Genomic DNA, 21,843 nt, shown 5'->3' on the forward strand with positions numbered 1-21,843 from the left:
GTCCCGACGTATGGTCCTAGGGCTCAGGTCTCTCAGTTGGCTTTTCATAGCCGATCATTAAGAGTTGAAAACAGCAGGTCTGGGACAGGTAGGGGTTTCGTAGCCGCAGGCAGAACAGTTGAAACTGGAATAGCAGCAAGGCCAGGCGGACTGGGGACAGCAAGGTGTCATCATGCCCGGTAGTCCTGACGTATGGTCCTAGGGCTCAGGTTCTCAGAGAGAAAGAGAGAACGAGAGAATTAGAGAGAGCATACTTAAATTCACACAGGACACTGGATAAGACAGGAGAAGTACTCCAGGTATAACCAACTAACCCCAGCCCCCCGACACATAAACTACTGCAGCATAAATACTGGAGGCTGAGACAGGAGCGGTCCGGAGACACTGTGGCCCCATCCGAAGAAACCCCCGGACAGGGCCAAACAGGAAGGATATAACCCCACCCACTCCGCCAAAGCACAGCCCCCGCACCACTAGAGGGATATCCCCAACCACCAACTTACAATCCTGAGACAAGGCCGAGTATAGCCCACAGAGGTCTCCACCACAGCACAAACCAAGGGGGGGGCGCCAACCCAGACAGGAAGATCACGTCAGTAACTCAACCCACTCAAGTGACGCACCCCTCCCAGGGACGGCATGAAAGAGCACCAGCAAGCCAGTGACTCAGCCCCTGCAACAGGGTTAGAGGCAGAGAACCCCAGTGGAGAGGGGAACCGGCCTGGCAGAGACAGCAAGGGCTGTTGGTTGCTCCAGCCTTTCCGTTCACCTTCACACTCCTGGGCCAGACTACACTCAATCATATGACCTACTGAAGAGATAAGTCTTCAGTAAAGACTTAAAGGTTGAGACCGAGTCTGCGTCTCTCACATGGGTAGGCAGACTGTTCCATAAAAATGGAGATCTATAGGAGAAAGCCCTGCCTCCCGCTGTTTGCTTAGAAATTCTAGGGAATGGCAGTGGTCAGCGTCAGCGGCACTGTGTTTTCCTCAAAGCAGGTGAAGAGGGTGTTTAGCTTGTACGGGAGCATGGCGTCGGTGTCCGCGACGTGGCTGGTCTTCCCTTTATAATCCGTGATTGTCTGGAGACCCTGTAGCCACAAACTTCTCATGTCTGAGCCGTTGAATTGCAACTCTACTTTGTCTCTGTACTGACGTTTTGCCTGTTCGATTGCCTTACGGAGGGCATAACAGGACTGTTTGTACTCAACCATATTCCTAGTCACCTTGCCGTGATTAAATGCGGTAGTTTGCACTTTCAGTTTTGTGCGAATGCTGCCATCTATCCACAGTTTTTGGTTTGGATAGGTTTTAATCGTCACAGGGGGAACAACATCCCCTATACACTTCCTGATGAACTCCGTCACCATGTCAGTGTATACTTCAATGTTATTCTCAGAGGCAATCCGGAACATATCCCAGTCCGCGTGATCAAAACAAATCTTGAAGCATGGATTCCGATTGGTCAGACCATCATTGAACAGTCCTTACCACGGGTACTTCCTGTTTGAGTATCTGCCTATAGGAAGGGAGGAGCAGAATGGAGGTGTGATCTGATTTGCCAAAGGGAGGGCGGGGAGGGGCCTTGTAGTCGTCCCGGAAGGGAGAGTAGCAATGGTTGAACATTTTTGATGTGCGAGTAGCGCAGACAATGTGTTAATAAAACTTTGGTAGCGTTTTCCTCTGATTTGTTTTTTTAAAGTCCCCAGCTACAATAAATGAGGCCTCAGGATATCGGGTTTCCAGTTTGCATAAAGTCCAGTGTAGTTCCTTGAGGGCCGTCGTGGTATCGGCTTGAGGGGGAATATACACGGCTGTGACTATAACCGAAGAGTAATTCTCTCGGGAGGCAATGCGGTCGGCATTTGATTGTAAGGTATTGTAGGTCGGGTGAACAAAAGGACTTGAGTTCCTGTACGTTACCACAATCACACCATGAGTAATTTAATCATGATACACCTCCGCCTTTTTTCTTCCCGGAGTGTTTTTTATTCCTGTCTGCGTGATGTACTGAGAACTCAGGTGGCAGGGGACAGTATATCCGGAGAGAGCCATGATTCCATGAAACAGAGTATGTTACAGTCCCATGATTCACCAAATGATATTTTGAAGGAGGAAACAAAGTACTTTAAGCATATGTTTTCGTTTCAGTCGCCTCCATCTCCTCTAACTGAAGCAAATTGTAGAGATTTTTTCTATTGATAATGTAAAATTAACAGCCATACAGAAAGACTCATGTGAAGGTGAAATTACAGAGGAGGAACTTCTGGATAAAATTAAAGACTTTAAGTCCGGTAAAACTCCAGGGTTGGATGGCATACCAGTTGAGGTATACCAAACCTTTTTTGATATACTCAGAGGACCGTTATTAGCATGTTTTAACCACTCCTATGTAAATGGTAGATTATCAGACACTCAAGAAGAAGGTCTGATTTCATTATTAAGTGGAAAATATAAAGATCCAGTCCATTAAAAAATTTGGAGGCCCCTTACACTTCAGTGTTGTGATGCAAAAAATCTAGCAAAATGTATAGCGCATAGAATTAAAAAGGTATTGTCGGACATTATTCATTCTAATCAGACAGGTTTTTTACATGGGCGATACATTGGAGATAATATAAGGCAAGTACTGGAAACAATAGAACACTATGGAAAATATGGGAAACCAGGCCTGCTATTCATAGCAGACTTCGTAAAGGCATTTGATAAAGTACGACTGGGGTTTATATATAAATGCCTGGAGCATTTCAATTTTGGACAATCTCTTATTAATTGGGTTAAAATCATGTATAGTAACCCTATGTGTAAAATAGTAAATAATGACTATTTCTCAGAAAGTTTTAAATTGTCAAGAGGAGTGAAACAAGGTTGTCCACTATCGGCATATCTATTTATTATTGCCATCAAGATGTTAGCTATTAAAATCAGATCCAACAATAATATCAAGGGATTAGAAATCCAGGGCTTAAAAACAAAGGTGTCATTGTACGCTGATGATTCATGTTTTCTTTTAAATCCACAACTTGAATCCCTCCACAGCCTCATAGAGGATCTAGATACATTTTCTAACCTCTCTGGATTACAACCAAATTATAGTTTACCAATAAAATGGTCTAATGGTGATGTGGATATACTCGGAATACATATCCCAAATGAAATAAATGATCTCACTCCAATACATTTTAATAGAAAGTTAGCAAAAATAGATAAGATCTTGCTACCATGGAAAGGTAAATACCTGTCAATTTGTGGAGAAATCACCCTGATTAACTCTTTAGTATTATCCCAGTTTACCTATTTTCTTATGGTCTTGCCTACGCCTAGCGAACAGTTTTTAAAATTATATGAGAAAAAAATATTCCATTTTATTTGGAACGGCAAGCCAGATCAAATTAAAAGGGCCTATTTATATAATGAATATGAATTCGGAGGACAGAAATTATTAAATATTAAAGCATTAGACCTATCACTAAAAGCTTCAGTCATACAAAAGTTATACTTAAATCCGAACTGGTTCTCTAGCAAATTAGTAAGATTGTCTCACCCAATGTTCAAGAATGGCCTTTTTCCCTTTTTCAGATTACAACCTCTCACTTTAAGTTATTTGAAAAGGAATTCATCTCCCAAATATCACTATTTCTAAAACAAGCCATAGAAAGTTGGTTGCAATTTCAATTTAATCCTCCAGAAACGACAGAACAAATAATGCAACAAATATTGTGGTTAAACTCAAATATACTAATTGATAAAAACCCTTTTTTTTGACAAAATGTTTAAAAAATGTATAATCTTCATAAATTATATTATCGGTAGGACTGGTGGAGTTATGTCGCACATGCAGCTAACAAAAACATATGGAAATGTCTGCTCTACCCAAAATTACAACCAAATAATTGCAGCATTACCGCAAAAATGGAAAAGGAAAGTGGAAGGGGGAAAAAGTAAGGAACTTGTCTGTCGGCCCTGAATTAAAGAACATAATTGGTTAAGGAAAACTGTGATAAATAAAAAAGTATACCAGTTTCATTTAAGGACCAAAGGATTGACAGCCGTCCCATATAGATTGCAAAATAGTTGGGAAGAGATCTTTGACGTACCGATTCCATGGCGTAGTGTTTATGAATTGATACGCAAAACGACGCCGGATTCAAAACGTATAATTTTTCAATTTAAATTATTATATAAAATTCTTGCTACCAATAGAATGTTATTTATATGGGGGATACAATCTTCCCAGCTCTGCAGATTTTGCTGCGAAGAGACAGAATCATTAGATCATTTGTTTTGGTACTGTCCATTTGTAGCTTGTTTTTGGTCACAGGTCCAGGAATGGCTAAAGGATTGCAATATTTACCTGGAGCTAACCCTGCAGATAGCACTACTGGTTGATCTGAAAAGTCATAGTCAATCGATCAATAATATAATAATACTTTTAGCAAAAATGTTTATTTTCAATTTATGATCTGTAGAAACAATGAGAATAGCAAGGTTCAGGACTTTTGTAAAACATCACAGTACAGTTGAAAAATATATGGCAAATAGAAATCCAATATGGATGCTGTTAAGAGATAGATGGGATGTGTTGAATGGAGCTGAAGGATGGGACTAATAACAACAACTAATAACAACAAGATAACTAATGTAAAGCATACTGTGTCCATAATAAGTATATAGGTTATAGGTTGAGCGCTTTTGTGAAATTGTTAGAAAAATATGGCATATAGAAGCAAACCAGATAGACATCATGAAAATGATCGCTTTTTCAGTTCTGCCCACAAATGTTCTATAGGATTGAGGTCAGGGCTTTGTGATGGCCACTCCAATACCTTGACTTTGTTGTCCTTAAGCCATTTTGCCACAACTTTGGAAGTATGCTTGGGGTTATTGTCCATTTGGAAGACCCATTTGCAACCAAGCTTGAACTTCCTGACTGAAGTCTTGAAATGTTGCTTCAATATATCCACATAATTTTCCTTCCTCACGATGCCATCTATTTTGTGAAGTGCACCAGTCCCTCCTGCAGCAAAGCTCCCCCACAGCATGATGCTGCCACCCCATGCTTCACGGTTGGGAGGGTGTTTTTCGGCTTGTAAGCAATCCCCTTTTTCCTCCAAATATAATGATGGTAATTATGGCCAAACAGTTATATTTTTTGTTTCATCAGACCAAAGGACATTTCTCCAAAAAGTAAGATCTTTGTCCCCATGTGCAGATGCAAACTGTAGTCTGGCTTTTTTATGGCAGTTTTGGAGCAGTGGCTTCTTTCTTGCTGATCGGCCTTTCAGGTTATGTCGATATAGGACTCGTTTTACTGTGGATATAGATACTTTTGTATCTGTTTCCTCCAGCATCATCACAAGGTCCTTTGCTGTTGTTCTGGGATTGATTTGCACTTTTAGCACCAAAGTACGTTCATCTCTAGGAGACAGAACGCGTCTCCTTCCTGAGCGGTATGACGGCTGCGTGGTCCCATGGTGTTTATACTTGCGTACTATTGTTTTTACAGATGAACGTGGTACCTTCAGGCGTTTGGAAATTGCTCCCAAGGATGAACCAGACTACAAATTATTTTCTGTGGTCTTGGCTGATTTCTTTTGATTTTCCCATGATGTCAAGCAAAGAGGCACTGAGTTTGAAGGTAGGCCTTGAAATACATCCACAGGGACACCTCCAATTGACTCAAATTATGTCCATTAGCCTATCAGAAGCTTCTAAAGCCATGACATCATTTTCTGGAATTTTCCAATCTGTTTAAAGGCACAGTCAACTTAGTGTATGTAAACTTCTGACCCACTGGAATTGTGATACAGTGAATTATAAGTGAAATAATCTGTCTATAACAATTGTTGGAAAAATTACTTGTGTCATGCACAAAGTAGATGTCCTAACCGACTTGCCAAAACTATAGTTTGTTAACAAAAAATTTGTGGAGTGGTTGAAAAACAAGTTTTAATGACTCCAACCTAAGTGTATGTAAACTTCTGACTTCAACTGTATATATGTGTGCATGTATACAGTGAGGGAAAAAAGTATTTGATCCCCTGCTGATTTTGTACGTTTGCCCACTGACAAAGACATGATCAGTCTATAATTTTAATGGTAGGTTTATTTGAACAGTGAGAGACAGAATAACAACAAAAAAATCCTGAAAAACGCATGTCAAAAACGTTATAAATTGATTTGCATTTTAATGAGGGAAATAAGTATTTGACCCCTCTGCAAAACATGACTTAGTACTTGGTGGCAAAACCCTTGTTGGCAATCACAGAGGTCAGACGTTTCTTGTAGTTGGCCACCAGGTTTGCACACATCTCAGGAGGGATTTTGTCCCACTCCTCTTTGCAGATCTTCTCCAAGTCATTAAGGTTTCGAGGCTGACGTTTGGCAACTCGAACCTTCAGCTCCCTCCACAGATTTTCTATGGGATTAAGGTCTGGAGACTGGCTAGGCCACTCCAGGACCTTAATGTGCTCTTCTTGAGCCACTCCTTTGTTGCCTTGGCCGTGTGTTTTGGGTCATTGTCATGCTGGAATACCCAGCCACGACCCATTTTCAATGCCCTGGCTGTGGGAAGGAGGTTCTCACCCAAGATTTGACGGTACATGGCGCCGTCCATCGTCCCTTTGATGTGGTGAAGTTGTCCCGTTAGCAGAAAAACACCCCCAAAACATAATGTTTCCACCTCCATGTTTGACGTGGGGATGGTGTTCTTGGGGTCATAGGCAGCATTCATCCTCCTCCAAACACGGCGAGTTGAGTTGATGCCAAAGAGCTCGATTTTGGTCTCATCTGACCACAACACTTTCACCCAGTTCTCCTCTGAATCATTCAGATGTTCATTGGCAAACTTCAGACAGGCCTGTATATGTGCTTTCTTGAGCAGGGGGACCTTGCAGGCGCTGCAGGATTTCAGTCCTTCACGGCTTGGTGTGTTACTAATTGTTTTCTTGGTGACTATGGTCCCAGCTGCCTTGAGATCATTGACAAGATCCTCCGGTGTAGTTCTGGGCTGATTCCTCACCGTTCTCATGATCATTGCAACTCCACAAGGTGAGATCTTGCATAAAGCCCCAGGCCGAGGGAGATTGACAGTTATTTTGTGTTTCTTCCATTTGCGAATAATCACACCAACTGTTGTCACCTTCTCACCAAGCTGCTTGGTGATGGTCTTGTAGCCCATTCCAGCCTTGTGTAGGGCTACAATCTTGTCCCTGACATCCTTGGAGAGCTCTTTGGTCTTGGCCATGCTGGAGAGTTTGGAATCTGATTGATTGATTGCTTCTGTGGACAGGTGTCTTTTATACAGGTAACAAACTGAGATTAGGAGCACTCCCTTTAAGAGTGTGCTCCTAATCTCAGCTCATTACCTGTATAAAAGACACTTGGGAGCCAGAAATATTTCTGATTGAGAGGGGGTCAAATACTTATTTCCCTCATTAAAATGCTAATCAAGTTTTTGACATGCGTTTTTCTGATTTTTTTTTGTTATTCTGTCTCTCACTGTTCAAATAAACCTACCATTAAAATTATAGACAGATCATTTCTTTGTCAGTGGGCAAACGTACAAAAACAGCAGGGGATCAAATACTTTTTTCCCTCACTGTATGTACAGTGGGGAAAAAAGTATTTAGTCAGCCACCAATTGTGCAAGTTCTCCCACTTAAAAAGATGAGAGAGGCCTGTAATTTTCATCATAGGTACACGTCAACTATGACAGACAAAATGAGAAAAAAAAATACAGAAAATCACATTGTAGGATTTTTTATGAATTTATTTGCAAATTATGGTGGAAAATAAGTATTTGGTCAATAACAAAAGTTTCTCAATACTTTGTTATATACCCTTTGTTGGCAATGACACAGGTCAAACGTTTTCTGTAAGTCATCAAGGTTTTCACACACTGTTGCTGGTATTTTGGCCCATTCCTCCATGCAGATCTCCTCTAGAGCAGTGATGTTTTGGGGCTGTCGCTGGGCAACACAGACTTTCAACTCCCTCCAAAGATTTTCTATGGGGTTGAGATCTGGAGACTGGCTAGGCCACTCCAGGACCTTGAAATGCTTCTTACGAAGCCACTCCTTCGTTGCCCGGGCGGTGTGTTTGGGATCATTGTCATGCTGAAAGACCCAGCCACGTTTCATCTTCAATGCCCTTGCTGATGGAAGGAGGTTTTCACTCAAAATCTCACGCCCCATTCATTCTTTCCTTTACACGGATCAGTCGTCCTGGTCCCTTTGCAGAAAAACAGCCCCAAAGCATGATGTTTCCACCCTCATGCTTCACAGTAGGTATGGTGTTCTTTGGATGCAACTCAGCATTCTTTGTCCTCCAAACACGACGAGTTGAGTTTTTACCAAAAAGTTCTATTTTGGTTTCATCTGACCATATGACATTCTCCCAATCCTCTTCTGGATCATCCAAATGCACTCTAGCAAACTTCAGATGGGCCTGGACATGTACTGGCTTAAGCAGGGGGACACGTCTGGCACTGCAGGATTTGAGTCCCTGGCGGCGTAGTGTGTTACTGATGGTAGGCTTTGTTACTTTGGTCCCAGCTCTCTGCAGGTCATTCACTAGGTCCCCCCGTGTGGTTCTGGGATTTTTGCTCACCGTTCTTGTGATCATTTTGACCCCACGGGGTGAGATCTTGCGTGGAGCCCCAGATCGAGGGAGATTATCAGTGGTCTTGTATGTCTTCCATTTCCTAATAATTGCTCCCACAGTTTATTTCTTCAAACCAAGCTGCTTACCTATTGCAGATTCAGTCTTCCCAGCCTGGTGCAGGTCTACAATTTTGTTTCTGGTGTCCTTTGACAGCTCTTTGGTCTTGGCCATAGTGGAGTTTGGAGTGTGACTGTTTGAGGTTGTGGACAGGTGTCTTTTATACTGATAACAAGTTCAAACAGGTGCCATTAATACAGGTAACGAGTGGAGGACAGAGGAGCCTCTTAAAGAAGAAGTTAAAGGTCTGTGAGAGCCCGAAATCTTGCTTGTTTGTAGGTGACCAAATACTTATTTTCCACCATAATTTGCAAATAAATTCATAAAAAATCCTACAATGTGATTCTCTGGAGAAAAAAATTCTCAATTTGTCTGTCATAGTTGACGTGTACCTATGATGAAAATTACAGGCCTCTCTCATCTTTTTAAGTGGGAGAACTTGCACAATTGGTGGCTGACTAAATACTTATTTTCCCCACTGAATGTATATATACAGTGGGGAGAACAAGTATTTGATACACTGCCGATTTTGCAGGTTTTCTTACTTAGAAAGCATGTAGAGGTCTAATTTTTATCATAGGTACATTTCAACTGTGAGAGACGGAATCTAAAACAAAAATCCAGAAAATCACATTGTATGATTTTTAAGTAATTAATTTGCATTTTATTGCATGACATAAGTATTTGATACATCAGAAAAGCAGAACTTAATATTTGGTACAGAAACCTTTGTTTGCAATTACAGAGATCATACGTTTCCTGTAGGTCTTGACCAGGTTTGCACACACTGCAGCAGGGATTTTGTCCCACTCCTCCATACAGACCTTCTCCAGATCCTTCAGGTTTCGGGGCTGTCGCTGGGCAATACGGACTTTCAGCTCCCTCCAAAGATTTTCTATTGGGTTCAGGTCTGGAGACTGGCTAGGCCACTCCAGGACCTTGAGATGCTTCTTACGGAGCCACTCCTTAGTTGCCCTGGCTGTGTGTTTCGGGTCGTTGTCATGCTGGAAGACCCAGCCATGACCCATCTTCAATGCTCTTACTGAGGGAAGGAGGTTGTTGGCCAAGATCTCGCGATACATGGCGAGAAGGCAACAACTGTTGGCGCAATTATTAGAAAATGGAAGAAGTTCAAGATGACGGTCAATCACCCTCGGTCTGGGGCTCCATGCAAGATCTCACCTCGTGGGGCATCAATGATCATGAGGAAGATGAGGGATCAGCCCAGAACTACACGGCAGGACCTGGTCAATGACCTGAAGAGAGCTGGGACCACAGTCTCAAAGAAAACCATCAGTAACACACTACGCCGTCATGGATTAAAATCCTGCAGCGCACGCAAGGTCCCCCTGCTCAAGCCAGCGCATGTCCAGGCCCGTCTGAAGTTTGCCAATGACCATCTGGATCATCCAGAGGAGGAATGGGAGAAGTTCATGTGGTCTGATGAGACAAAAATAGAGCTTTTTGGTCTAAACTCCACTCGCCGTGTTTGGAGGAAGAAGAAGGATGAGTACAACCCCAAGAACACCATCCCAACCATGAAGCATGGAGGTGGAAACATCATTCTTTGGGGATTATTTTCTGCAAAAGGGACAGGACGACTGCACCGTATTGAGGGGAGGATGGATGGGGTCATGTATCGCGAGATCTTGGCCAACAACCTCCTTCCCTCAGTAAGAGCATTGAAGATGGGTCGTGGCTGGGTCTTCCAGCATGACAACGACCCAAAACACACGGCCAAGGCCACAAAGGAGTGGCTCAAGAAGAAGCACATTAAGGTCCTGGAGTGGCCTAGCCAGTCTCCAGACCTTAATCTCATAGAAAATCTGTGGAGGGAGCTGAAGGTTCGAGTTGCGAAACGTCAGCCTCGAAACCTTAATGACTTGGAGAAGATCTGCAAAGAGGAGTGGGACAAAATACCTCCTGAGATGTGTGCAAACCTGGTGGCCAACTACAAGAAACGTCTGACCTCTGTGATTGCCAACAAGGGTTTTGCCACCAAGTACTAAGTCATGTTTTGCAGAGGGGTCAAATACTTATTTCCCTCATTAAAATGCAAATCAATTTATAAAATTTTTGACATGCGTTTCTCTGGATTTTTTTGTTGTTATTCTATCTCTCACTGTTCGAATAAACCTACCATTAAAATTATAGATTGATCATTTCTTTGTCAGTGGGCAAACGTACAAAATCAGCAGGGGATCAAATACTTTTTTCCCTCACTGTAGCTATCTATCTACAGTAGCATAGATTTGTTCTCAGTCACTTCTTATTACCAGCAGCTGTGTTGTTGCCGAGCCAACCGAGTTAGATAGAATCTCTTAGATAGAACTCTGTGATTCAGCAGAATTTATTTTAGCGATGTCATAAATGCTACAAAAAGGTAGCACATTGTTGGTTCTTAATCGATGGAAATGTGAGATCGATAAATTATACATTTTATAAAAACTGTTGCAAACTTAGTCAATCCAACATTTTTTAAGTCCAATGGTCACTTTATGGACGCTATAGTCTCGTTTAAATCCAACGTCTAGAATTTGAGCTAGGTAGGCGCAGAAAATATTCTGAAAACGAAATTGCTAACGACCCTGTTAAAAATCTGGTATGGTGGTTCTCGGTAACGGCCGGACGGATCATGATGTTGAGGCAGGGAGGGTGCTGTTTACCTCCCAAGTTCATTTGCGAATTTTCTTCAACATTGTTGTCATATTGGCTTAAATATGACGGTAGGGAGATTTGAATTTAACAGAGCTTCAACCAATTCATACTATAGTCGTGCCAACCAGCGCGACTATAATTTAGTTATTAAAAAGTTTCTCAACACTCGTTCTCATGATAGCACATTGGTAGTGGTCAGTGACATATATAAAAACCAAGCAGGGCTGGGCTTGGTTAAATCCCTGGATGGGATACCAAATTAATAGCTGTAGATAGATCGACTCTCCAGTAGGACGTGCTGCCCAGCCTACTGTTTTTTTTTTAGTAGTGGATATAATGTTGAAGAGCTGACATTGTTTCAAAATGTAACATATTTTATAGAAGGTTTGTCTATGTAGAATTATTTTTTTTTGCAATGATGACATTATCCTGTGGTTGAAATGTCACCCTCAAAACAACAGTTTATGTTGATTACTGGCTGGCTGGGTACGGGGTACGTCTGGCTGGCTGGGTGGGTACGGGGTACGTCTGGCTGGCTAGCTGGGTACGGGGTAGGTCTGGCTGGCTGGCTAGCTGGGTACGGGGTACGTCTGGCTGGCTGGGTGGGTACGGGGTATGTCTGGCTGGCTAGCTGGGTACGGGGTACGTCTGGCTGGCTGGGTGGGTACGGGGTACGTCTGGCTGGCTAGCTGGGTACGGGGTAGGTCTGGCTGGCTGGCTGGCTGGCTAGCTGGGTACGGGGTACGTCTGGCTGGCTGGGTGGGTACGGGTTAAGTCTAGCTGGCTGGGAGGGTACGGGTTAAGTCTAGCTGGCTGGGAGGGTACAGGGTAAGTTTGGCTCGCTGGCTGGGTACGGGGTATGTCTGGCTGGCTGGGTGAGTACAGGGTAGGTCTGGCTGGCCGGGTGGGTGGGTACGGGTTAAGTCTGTCTGGCTGGGTGGGTACAGGGTAGGTCTGGCTGGCTGTGTGGGTGGGTACAGGGTAGGTCTCTGTCTGTCTGTTTTCTAGCAGAGCTCATCATTAAATCATGAATGTTTGTGTGCATCTCAACAGTCCCGGAGAGCTCTAAGTGTCACTCCTTTCTGCATCTCCTTTAGTCATCTCCTATCTTCTCTTCTACTCATCTTCCCCTCCTCTATTCTACTATTCTATACACACATGAAACACTCCATCTATCCCCTCAATACTGATACACAAGCCTTTACTACAGTATATTGCACCGTAGGAGATACTCAACAATAGCACCTTGCTTGAGAACCTTTCTATGGCCACTTCAGTTCTTCTTCTCCCTAGTGTTGCTGGCCAGGAGAGGTTGAGAACCCCTATGACTCAATCTCTTCCCTTTCCTGCCAAGTCACACTAAAAGTATCCTTGTCCTCACAACTTAATTATAATGTCTCTCTGCCTTAAGCACATCTAGTAATGAGGTCTAGCAGTTCATATTTTAACATCTACAGTACGTAACACCTCATGTTCTGAGCACAATGTGTTTCTGATGAGCCCCGTTTTGTCGACAAGCCTCTCTGTGTTTGGGAGATAGATGAGAACCACAGTGACTCAGCCCTGGCTCCGTCGCAAATGGCACCCTTATCCCTACATAGTGCACTACTTTTGACCAAAGACCTATGGGCCCTGGTCAAAAGTAGTGCACTATATAGTGTATAGGGTGCCATTTGCGACGCAGCCCCATATCTGCCAAACCAAGCCGCTGACAGCTGTCACCACTCTGGTCTGGATAGAACAGACTAACAGAATAATAATTTTAGACACAGAAACAGCTAGGCAGGACAGGAGCACCTAGATACACTAGTAGCTACCTAGCTAGGATAATCCTGATAGCAACCACACTAATAGCTACCTGGCTAGGATAATCCTGATAGCAACAACACTAATAGCTACCTAGCTAGGATAATCCTGATAGCAACAACACTAATAGCTACCTAGCTAGGATAATCCTGATAGCAACAACACTAATAGCTACCTAGCTAGGATAATCCTGATAGCAACCACACTAATAGCTACCTGGCTAGGATAATCCTGATAGCAACAACACTAATAGCTACCTAGCTAGGATAATCCTGATAGCAACAACACTAATAGCTACCTAGCTAGGATAATCCTGATAGCAACAACACTAATAGCTACCTAGCTAGGATAATCCTGATAGCAACAACACTAATAGCTACCTGGCTAGGATAATCCTGATAGCAACAACACTAATAGCTACCTAGCTAGGATAATCCTGATAGCAACAACACTAATAGCTACCTAGCTAGGATAGTCCTGATAGTAACAACACTAATAGCTACCTGGCTAGGATAATCCTGATAGCAACAACACAGTGCTGATGTACTTAAGAGACAGTGCCTCTGAACACAACAAAAAAGTGGTTGAAGTATGCCAGCACCTGTAATTTCCTACAGCTTGAGAACCAGCACCTCTTATAGAATGCCGGCTCTGAAATACAACCAAATCCTGGTATGGTACGATTAAAATTAGGACCGGAAAATGTTTCCTTCCACTTCAAGCACTGGGACAGGTGCACCCTGAAACATTGAGGAGGAACAGGGAAAGGGAGAAGGGACTCTGTTATAGGTGTTGAAGAACTCTCTCTCTCTCTCATGGCTACCTAGCTAGGAGAACCCACACAGAAACAACACATGACTGATGTTCAGTGGCAACCCATCATATGGGGCAGAGCCTTTTTTGTGGGGGGGGGGGGGTTGCCTGTTTTGCATGTTATTTTGGCATTTATATGTGTCACATATCAGTTTGCAAACAATGTAAAAAAAAACTAACTAAAAAAACAACAACATTGAGTTAATAAAGCCACATACACACGCTGTCTCTTTTCTGCTTTCTTGAGTAAGGCAGCTCCAAAATGCAGGTGTTTCAGCCTAGCTGTAGGCCCCGTGTAGCTCAGTTGGTAGAGCATGGCGCTTGCAACGCCAGGGTTGTGGGTTCGTTTCCCACGGGGGGCCAGTATGAAAAAATGTATGCACTCACTAACTGTAAGTCGCTCTGGATAAGAGTGTCTGCTAAATGACTAAAATGTCAAATGTAGCTCAGTGCTTTCTGTGGTGGTGGGGTAGCCAGCGGAAAATACGGAGCGTAGGGGTTGGTAATGTTCTCTAGTTGCGCCGTGATTGGCTCAGTGTTCTGTCACTCATGGGGACACTACATCAATGCCAAATCTAAGGGTAGAGCTAGAAAATTCAAGCCCCTTGGGTGCTGCCATAGAGTTACATTAGAAGTGCCCATCCAAGAAGGCTCAAGGTCATTGGCCACAGATAAAATGATGTCAAATCATGTTATATCTACAGTAGCTTTGATTGGACTGATCATGTCAACGTCATACTTTCAAAATCTTAGCTAGCAGTCATCATCATGAATCAAGTTGACAATCTACTGGCTAATCCTTGTCATATGAAGAGAAATTATAGATAAAACGTATCGGTGCTCATCGGCCATTGGACATTACACAACAAGTTGGAAATCGCAAATTCAACAGTAAGTGGTTTGGAAGGAATCAGTGGCCAACTGCAAGCATTGCAGTTCAGTTCAGCCTGCTATTCAGTGGAGTGGGTGTGTGGTCCCAAGTCTGGGTTCAAGGGTCTCTTTTCAAAGCTTAAAATGATAAACATTCAACATTGGCCATGCTGTCAATCCAGCATGATTTCTGCCGTGCTCAAAACAACTGTTAACTCGGAACTGGGAAATCGGACTTGAATGAGTACAAAACAACTGGGAACTCGGGGAAAAACGAGCTCGGACTGGGAAAATACCTTTTGAACGGTCATCCAACTCGGAATCTGGGGCCTCTTTCTCGAGCTACGACCTGAAGATCACTGACGTCTTCACGATTCGACCTTGTTTTTTTCAGAGTTCCCAGTTGTCTTGAAAGCACCATAAATCCAGAGAATGCCAGACTTTGATGACAAAGTTTGATGACAAAATTTGCCCACGAAGAACCGCCGTGCCACCTTCCTGTTCAAGTGAGCACAGCACAACAAGGGGAGTCCAAAAATGTCTTGTATGCTGCTGCATAAATGATGTAATATGCCAGGGAGATATGTATACTGTAGCTAAGAAAGTAATACTAAGTGTATGTTGTGTAGTAAGCTGTTAGTAGCCCCTGTGCCTCACCCTGATAATCTGGTCTATTTTCCCCTCTTAATTTTGCCTACTGTTCTGATTTGGTGGTGCACATGTAGCCTATAACCTGTTTTAGAGAAATATAATCATAGAATATTGTAAGAGCTTTCATTGTCTGCTTATATGCCCCCTTTATTTATCCTACGGTTCTGACTTGGTGTACAGGGAGAGTACTGTAAGAACGGCCCATGTTCTGAATTCTGTCGCTGTACATTTCAAAAGTGCTGAACAAATAGTTATATTGACTACGTCCGTCCTAGCTCGCTCATTAATGTCTTAATCGAAATTACGGATTGCCTCTTATCCGCTCGTCGTCGCCTTATGCCATAGTTTGTACATCTCAATTGTCAGTAGAAACCACATTTGTTTAAGCAAGTCAGCCATATCAGCTATGTTTTTTTTAAAGCCAGTAAACGAGGCTGAATGAACTGTTTCGCTGCCAGACAAGGCTCCGCTGATAGCCAGGTGGAGCAGTGGTAAGGTGTTGGGACTCTGCTGTTGGGACAGCTTTATGGAGGCCCTAACAGTTTGTGGGCACCGTTTGTCACCGTTATAGTGCAGTTAATGTATTGTTTATTGTTGTGTTGTTTAGTGGCTTTGCTGGCATGCATCCCCAAATGTTTTTGTTTTGTTTGCCCCACCAAGATTTGCATGCTAAAATCGCCACAGCTGATGTTCATAACAGACTCTGGACACCACAGGACAGCACCTGTAATTCTCTACTGCTTGTAGAATACCAGCTCTAAAATAGAATCACAGGTACGGTAAGACTAAAGTACTGGACCGTTCCATTCACTAGGAGAACACAGAAGCACAATAGAGAATTGAAGCAGAAAGTGTTCTAGCTACCTACTGTGGCAAAAAGCCAACTAACAAAACGGCTGATGTTCACAACACCCTCCCACTGGGCACAGACGTCAGTTCAACGTCTAGTTTTGATTTACATTTGGCTGAGCTGTCAACTAACGTGAATTCAACATAAAATCAACAAAACGTTTCACCATGTCATTGGATTTAGGTTAAAAGTTGGGTGAAAAAAATACGGAATGCCCTTATGTTGCGGACTTTTTGAAAGATCCAATTAGTTTCCACGTTGATTCAACGTCATAAGATAGATTTTTTTGGGGTTGAAATGACGTGGAAACGAAGTTGATTGATTCAACCAGTTTTGGCCCAGTGGGCTGTTGTGATTGATCCGTACAGAATCCCTTTCATCTCTATTGTTTTCTGTAGAAACCTCTGAAGCATGTCGTGTTGTTTAGACAAGCCGTAGTTTACTTTGAATTAAACTGACTACCTGCAGTTAGTTGAGAAGTAAGTCTCCTCTATCTGAACACAAGAACTCCGCTACTCTCTGTTTAAATGGTTAGAATGGGTGGGTACTTTCTCCTCCCCAAATAGGACTTTAATATTTATATTTCCTTATTTATATAAAATCTTTCTCTGAATTGGATGAAGCTCTCACAAAACATATGAATCTGTTCATCCAGCATTGAGGTTTTACCTCAGAATAAAGCCCTCTGGATTACCTAGACCTTACTACAGATTTAGAACTATCAACACTTGAATCAGGGGATCAGAAAAGACAGCTGAACATTTCACACTTGACACAGAGAGAGCGGGGAGAGAGTGGAAGAGAGAGAGAGAGGGGAGAGAGAGGGGAGAGAGCGGAAGAGAGAGAGAGGGGAGAGAGAGGGGAGAGAGCGGAAGAGAGAGAGGGGAGAGAGAGGGGAGAGAGTGGAAGAGAGAAAGGGGAGAGAAAGGGGAGAGAGAGGGGAGAGAGTGGAAGAGAGAGAGGGGAGAGAGAGGGGAGAGAGTGGAAGAGAGAAAGGGGAGAGAGAGGGGAGAGAGTGGAAGAGAGAGAGGGGAGAGAGAGGGGAGAGAGCGGGGAGAGAGTGGAAGAGAGAGAGGGGAGAGAGAGCGGGGAGAGAGTGGAAGAGAGAGAGAGAAGAAAGAGAGAGAAAGAGATAAAAGAGAGAAAGTGTTCTGCATGGAGGCCTACAGCATATATACATTCATATTATGTTATTCATATCAGGTCATATCTGGCCCATATAATGCTGCCTTTAGCGTCATATGATGCTGCGTTTAGCGTCATATGATGCTGCGTTTAGCGTCATATGATGCTGCGTTTAGCGTCACATGATGCTGCGTTTAGCGTCACATGATGCTGCGTTTAGCGTCACATGATGCTGCGTTTAGCGTCACATGATGCTGCGTTTAGCGTCACATGATGCTGCGTTTTGCATCATATGATGATGCGTTTTGCATCATATGATGATGTGTTTTGCATCATATGGGCCAGATTTCTGTATTTTGAAAGTAACATATCTTGAAAACTTGATTGCTGACATGCAAAACATTTTGGGACAATGTCAACAATGGACTACTGAAACAAATACCCAAATATAGTTTTTGGGTGGAGTTTTCCTTTAAGTGAAACTGATAAGATTTGGGGATTTATACTAGTCAATGTCATTCATAAACATGATACGTTTCTTGTACATTTCTTTCCACGAAAATGTGTATTTTCTCTATCAGTACATTGGCGTTTATTATTTCCTGTAATATTTGTTCTGCCTGTTCTGGAGGATGTAATTGGAATTGTAGCCAAAAAAAAAAAAGGAGGATACTTTAAACAGGGATCCATTGTCAATCCACCAGAAATTGTTGGTTTTATAACGGCAAAAAGACCCCTTTTGAAAATTGGATCTTAGACAATTTCGGATGGAGGCTTGAAGAGAGAGGTTTATTGCCTTAATATTTTAAAGTTGTATTCCTCCAAACTCCTAGACTCCCTTAACTAGAGAATGATGGACAGATGGACAGGTGTTTCCCTCTCCACGGTTTCAAGATTCTATCTATTTTGCAAAGTTTTCTATCAAAGTTAATAGTTGCAAGATCGCTAAACTTTTCCGAAATATGTACCCCAAGCACATCAACTCCACCATCCGCCCATTTAATTGGGAGACCACATGGCAATTTAAAGTTAGTATCTTTTGGAGACCAAATCCGTAATATAGTACACTTATCAAAATTGGGTTTTAGTCCAGAGAATTTGGAGAAATTATCCAGGTCCTCAATAAGGCCCTTCAAGGTTGAACATTTTATTCACCAATTACCGTGATGGGTTATATTTTGAGATATAGTGCATTCGGAAATTATTCAGACCCCTTGACTTTTTCCACATTTTGTTACGTTACAGCCTTATTCTAAAATTGATTAAATAAACAATTTTTCTCATCAATCTACACACAATACCCCATAATGACAAAGTGAAAACGTGTTTATCAAAGTTTTTGCAAATGTATAAAAAATAAAAACAAAAATCCTTTGCTATGAGACTCAAAATTGAGCTCAGGTGCATCCTGTTTCCATTGATCATCCTTGATGTTTCTACAACTTGATTGGAGTCCACCTGTGGTAAATTCAATTGATTGGACATGATTTGGAAAGGCACACACCTGTCTATATAAGGTCCCAGAGTTGACAGTGCATGTCAGAGCAAAAACCAAGCCATGAGGTCGAAGGAATTGTCCGAAAAGCTCCGAGACAGGATTGTGTCGAGGCACAGATCTGGGGAAGGGTACCAAAAAATGTCTGCAGCATTGAAGGGCCCCAAGAACACAGTGGACTCCATTCTTAAATGGAAGAAGTTGGAAACACCAAGACTCTTCCTAGAGCTGGCCGCCCGGCCAAACTGAGCAATCGGGGGAGAAAGACCTAGCTCAGGGAGGTGACCAAGAACCCGATGGTCACTCTGACAGAGCTCAAAAGTTCCTCTGTGGAGATGGGAGAAACTTCCAGAAGGACAACTATCTCTGCAGCACTCCACCAATCAGGCCTTTATGGTATTGTGGCCAGACGGAAGCCACTCCTCAGTAAAAGGCACATGACAGCCCACTTGGAGTTTGCCAAAAGGCACCTAAAGGACTCTCAGACCATGAGAAACAAGATTTTCTGGTCTGATGAAAACAAGATTGAACTGTTTGGCCTGAATGCAAGCGTCAAATCTGGAGGAAACCTGGCACCATCCCTACGGTGAAGCATGGTGGTGGCAGCATCATGCTGTGGGGATGTTTTTCAGAGGCAGGGATTGGGATTGGGAGACTAGTCAGGATCGAAGGAAAGATGAACGGAGCAAAGTACGCTCCCCATTCAAACTGACAGCTTGAGAGGATCTGCAGAGAAGAATGGGAGAAACTCCCCAAATACAGGTGTGCCAAGCTTGTAGTTTCATACCCAAGAAGACTCTAGGCTGTAATCGCTGCTAAAGGTGCTTCAACAAAGTACTGAGTAAAGGGTCTGAATACTTACGTAAATGGAGTATTTCCGTTTTCTAAAAACCTGTTTTTGCTGTCATTATAGGGTATTGTGTGTAGATGGATGGAAAAAATATATATTTTAGAATAAGGCTTTAACATAACCAAATTTGGAAAAAGTCAAGGGGTCTGAATACTTTCCGAATGCACTGTACTTACCACTATCCCCACTATTTTGAGATACTTATCAATACCTACCTGTACCACCAGAATCAATGTCTGTCTGTTATCCATGTAGCTGTACCATGATAGATGCCTGTCTGTTATCCATGTAGCTGTACCATGATAGATGTCTGTCTGTTATCCATGTAGCTGTACCATGATAGATGTCTGTCTGTTATCCATGTAGCTGTACCATGATAGATGCCTGTCTGTTATCCATGTAGCTGTACCATGATAGATGCCTTGCTAAACATACTGCTCCAACTGGTTCTAAGTAGACCTCCAGTTGTCCTCCAATTTCCCTCCCGCCTCGGTTGTACTATATACTGTATAATTAATTATAAAATGTTTATCTGCATACATTAATTAATTCCTTTCCACAATTGATAAATAATATGCGTAATAATGTAGGCACTTCCTATGAAGGATTGTTACCTATAACCAGGACCGGCAGTAGAAAATTGACATTTAGGCAGATATTAATTATTTTATATTACAGCTTGTGATTCCATCCTATCTGGTCCCTAACATCATTACCCCATAGCAACGTCTGTGGGATGCATTCACGCAGACACCACGCATTCACACAGACACCTTGCAGACACCACGCAGACACCACGCATTCATACAGACACCACGCATTCACACAGACACCACGCAGACACCACGCAGACACCACGCATTCACACAGACACCACGCATTCACACAGACACCACACATACACACAGACACCACGCATACATACAGACACCACGCATTCACACAGACACCACCCATTCACGCAGACACCACCCATTCACGCAGACACCACCCACACATACACATCTACACCTCTCCTCTTCCACCCATACACCCACCTACACATTCACACACACACACACACCGCTCAGTTGTTCCATCCCCGAGCCCCGTTCAAGAGTAGTCTTGCTGTGTGAATGTGATGTATACCGTTGTAGCTGTTAGAGACGTGCACCAAATAGCAGGGATGGGAAGACTTGTAATCCAATATCTAGTCCTGGGAGATGGATCTCAGATAGCCCCTCTCTCCTCAACACACACGCTGGTCCCCCCATGGAGATGGATCTCAGATAGCCCCTCTCTCCTCAACACACACACTGGTCCCCCCCGTGGAGATGGATCTCAGATAGCCCCTCTCTCCTCAACACACACGCTGGTCCCCCCCGTGGAGATGGATCTCAGATAGCCCCTCTCTCCTCAACACACACGCTGGTCCCCCCCGTGGAGATGGATCTCAGATAGCCCCTCTCCCCTCAACACGCTGGTCCCCCCGTGGAGATGGATCTCAGATAGCCCCTCTCCCCTCAACACGCTGGTCCCCCCGTGGAGATGGAGCTCAGATAGCCCCTCTCCCCCCAACACGCTGGTCCCCCCGTGGAGATGGATCTCAGATAGCCCCTCTCTCCTCAACACGCTGGTCCCCCCGTGGAGATGGATCTCAGATAGCCCCTCTCCCCTCAACACGCTGGTCCCTCCTGGAGACCCTACTCCCCCTTTCTTCCCCAATCAGACCATTATGATTATTTTGTGCTGCCACGGCCACAGTATTCTGCCCCCGTCTCTGACTGTCAGAGTGCGACCCTCCCTCCATGGGTTACTGCTGCCAGTGTCGCCAGCACTGCCACTCCCTGGGTAGGGGTACCCCACCAGAATTCCCCCCGGCTAGGTACGAGGTCGTCAAGGTTCTCTTAACAGCTTTGGGAATTTCCTTGTATATTATGTTCACCCATACATGGGTTTTGGCTTAGATTGGACCAACCCTGCCAGGCAGGCTCAGATCCCTGAGGGGGCGTTGCTGCTTCAGTAG

Source organism: Coregonus lavaretus (assembly GCF_964263955.1).
Source record: "Coregonus lavaretus genome assembly, chromosome: 19".
NCBI classification, from domain to species: Eukaryota; Metazoa; Chordata; class Actinopteri; order Salmoniformes; family Salmonidae; genus Coregonus; species Coregonus lavaretus.